This window comes from Solanum tuberosum, unplaced genomic scaffold, assembly GCF_000226075.1.
Source record: "Solanum tuberosum cultivar DM 1-3 516 R44 unplaced genomic scaffold, SolTub_3.0 scf00027, whole genome shotgun sequence".
Lineage (NCBI taxonomy): Eukaryota > Viridiplantae > Streptophyta > Magnoliopsida > Solanales > Solanaceae > Solanum > Solanum tuberosum.
Window position 1 is genome coordinate 1,089,516 of NW_006238953.1, and position 3,014 is coordinate 1,092,529.

At 41.9% G+C, this 3,014-nt stretch overlaps 1 pseudogene; it reads left to right on the forward strand.

The window, feature by feature from the left end:
- Window positions 1–2,644, forward strand: part of LOC102578379 (histone H2A-beta, sperm-like) — a 13,739-nt pseudogene extending 11,095 nt beyond the window's left edge.
- The last annotated feature ends 370 nt before the right edge of the window (window positions 2,645–3,014 follow it).

Below are 3,014 nucleotides of genomic sequence, written 5' to 3' on the forward strand. Positions count from 1 at the left end.
ATAACCCTTGAGTAACTTTAACCACTCTCTCTCTGTGTGAGATTAAGCTCATTCTAAGTGAACACACACACATGAACATCATACAACAGTGACACCATATCTTCAATGGGAAAACTACAGCAGCCAACTCTAGCTCATCACATTACACCCCGATTCGCCTAAACTCAACTATTATTCTCAAATCCATTTTAGGTTCAGATACTCGGTATGTACTCAAGAACCAAATGTCATAACTGGGCAGTAGTCAACTTCTCTTTCCATTACTGAAAGTTTTCCTCACAAGCTTCGGACCGTTGAAACTTCGTTGTTTTCTGAGTCAACCTGGTCAAATAAAATCCTTATCTAGCAGATCCCTTTAACTGCTCTTTCAACTCTGTTGGTGCCATTCTATATGATGAAAAAGAAATAGGACAAGCATCTGGAATTATGTCTATGCCGAAATCTATCTCTCTCTCAGAAGGAATTCCGGGTAGGTCGTCAGGAAAAAAACTTCTGGAAACTCTCTTACTATAGGAACTGACTGAAAAGAAGGTATCTCAACACTCGAGTCATTAACTCGAACTAAGTGATAGATACAACCCTTCGAAACTAACTTTCTCGCCTTAAAGTACGAAATGAAACGACCCTTAGGTACTGCTGAACTACAACTCCACTCTATGACTGGTTCACTTGGCAACTGAAACTTGACCACTCGAGTTCTACCATCGACTGAGGCATAACAGGAATGAAGTCAGTCCACACCAAGAATGACATCCAATTCTACCATGCCTAACTCAACTAAATCAGCTATGGTACTCTTGTGATTTATAGAAATGGGACAATCACGATAAACTCTCTCTGCTAGAATAGCCTCACCAACAAGCGTAGAGCTACTGAACGGCTCACTAAGTTGCTCAGAAATAACATCAAAGTTCATAGAAACATAAGGAGTTACAAAAGGTAAACTCGCTCCAGGGTCTAGCAAAGCATCAACAGTAATGTCAAAGACTCGAATCATACCAGTGACAACATCTGGTGAATCGTCTTGCTCATGGCGACTGGTGATTGCATAGAGGGGGTTTGCTTCTCCGCCAGTACTAGAAGTAGCTCCTTTAGGTACCATCCTGTCTGGGGGAGCAACTGATGAAGCTTGGGCCCTATTGCTCAGATTTCCACTACCTTGCATGTTCTTAGGGCACTCCTTCATGAAGTGACCCTCTCCTCCACACTGAAAACAACTTGTCTGGTTATCACGACATTTACCCAGGTTGGTTCTACCACACCTAGCACATGTAGGAGCCTTACTACCCCTTGGTACCATACTGCCTTGAGGATAGGAAAGTCTAGCCCTCAAACTATAGGAATTTCTATTGTACCCATCTTTGTTCTCAGGTGCAAGTGCACTAGCAGATGGTGGGAATTGAATTGACGTTTAGACGTACCTTGGAGTGTTGAAAACAACTATACAACATAGGTACATTACCATGGAACATGTATGAAAAAGTTGGGAATGAAAGGGAAAACTTGGCGTCTTTGGCGCTCTGAGAGGCGCGGGGCGCCAGACCACAAAGTTCAGAAAGGCCTGGTGGGGGCTCTGCTAGGAGCGACGCCCTAAGGGCTGGACTGCCACGTCCCTTTTGGGGGGCGCTGGCTAGCGCGATGCCCCAGCCCTTTTTCCCGAAAATTTGACTTTTCTCCTTCATTTTTCCAACTCTAAACCCCCTTAACTTCAATGATTCCAGCCCCAAACACTTAGAATCATAAAACCCCTCAACATACAATAGATTTCAACTCACAAACACAATCGGAAACATGTCCCAAATTAACAAGAAACTTCAACAACCACAATCACAAACTTCAACAACACAATCAATATTTTCTCAGAAATAAAACGAGTTTGGCGTGTGGGGGAATGAACCAACCCAACACTATGATCTCACATACCTTGATAGGGATCACCCCCGACGAAACCCATGACTATCTTGACGAATCCTTGCTTCTTCTTCTCTTTCTCCTCTTCTTTCTCTCTTCTCTCAAAAGCCCTAACTCTCACTTTTAAAAGGGAAAAATGATTTAAAATCAGTCTAACACCTCAACATAACCAAAAGAAAATGTCTAGGGAAAAGACCAAAATGCCCTTACAAATCCGGGCTAACTGCCCTGCCAACAACCCAATTTCCAAAGGGCATAACTCACTCATACGAACTCGGAATCGAGCAAACTCGGCGGCGTTGGAAAGATCATTCCAAGGGATTTCCAAACATAACCGGAACTACACCTAACTAATCCTGAGCTAGCAGTTATGACTGTTCAAAGTTGACAAAAAAAAACTCATTTTTTCCCATACTTGGCCAAATTTCCAGATTTTTAAATTCTTTCCAAAAATGACTATTTCCAATTCTAAGCTTCTTCATAGCTATTTCAGATTGCCGGATGTTACAGGTTATCAATCCAGCATTTTATGTTTCAGTTTTCCCCTTGCATGCTCGTACATTCAATGTACTGACGTCATTCGACGTGTATCTTTTCATAATGCAGATACAATTATTCAGGGTCGTCAATCGGCGCTTCGTTGATACCATTAGCACTCCAGCTAGCTTTGGTGAACCTATTTGCTTCTGGAGGGCTCCACATCTTTATCTTTTGTTTTGTTAAGATGTCCTGAGTCTTGTCCCAACATCTATCGTAGTATTTAGAGGCTTCATAGACATTAGTAGTTGAGAAGTCTTTTTTTTCTATTTCCTTTGTTGATGTTTTGAGACTTTGAGTCAAATACTTATGTTTATTCAAGAAATTTCAAATATTCATTGAGTTAAGTTGTTTTGAGACATTATGAGTTAACTTTTGGTAGTTGGAGTTCCTATTTTACTTGAGTAAGTCTTCCTCTAAGTAGTCAGTCAAGCCAAGGGTTCGCTTGGGGTCCAGCGATGATTCTCGAGTGCCGGCCACGTCCAGGGTGCAGGCTCAGGGCGTGACAATGAAGTTGAGTTGGTGCATTGCAGTTGTGAAGAACAACAAGCTGATATTCTAACTAA